Genomic DNA, 566 nt, shown 5'->3' on the forward strand with positions numbered 1-566 from the left:
TAAGAGTTCGTTTGGTTTTATTAATGTTTAAATTTAGGTTTACGATTATTTTCTTCTTTTTAGTCCAATTGAAGACAAGATGTATTTTTTTAAAAAAAGATTTTTTTTATAATTAATATTTCTTGATAAGCTTTACTTTTCTATTTTCTTTAGATTAAACTTTTTAATTTTGTTATCAAATTAATTCACGATATTTCCATATAATGTAATTTTTTTTATTCACTTAAAATTTCACTTAGCCAAGTTTTGCTTTGAAATGATTTGTTTAATTGCAAAGTATTATGATGCTTCATTGTAAAGCACATTTTTTTCGATTATCTTATATTTAATTTTAAAACACAATTTGTCAATATTTTCAATTTGCTAACAACTAATCTGTTTAAAATTATCAAACTGTTTTAAGTATATTTAATGAAACACTTTAATATATAAGTTAATTAAATCTAGACAAAGTGAGAAAAAAATTTAAATAAATTATTTCTCGTGATCTAAGTGATCTAGCAGCTTTTATATATATATTTTTTTTGTCACATACAATATATAAGGCGGATCGTGTTATGAAAAAA

Source organism: Hydra vulgaris, chromosome 01, assembly GCF_038396675.1.
Source record: "Hydra vulgaris chromosome 01, alternate assembly HydraT2T_AEP".
NCBI classification, from domain to species: domain Eukaryota; kingdom Metazoa; phylum Cnidaria; class Hydrozoa; order Anthoathecata; family Hydridae; genus Hydra; species Hydra vulgaris.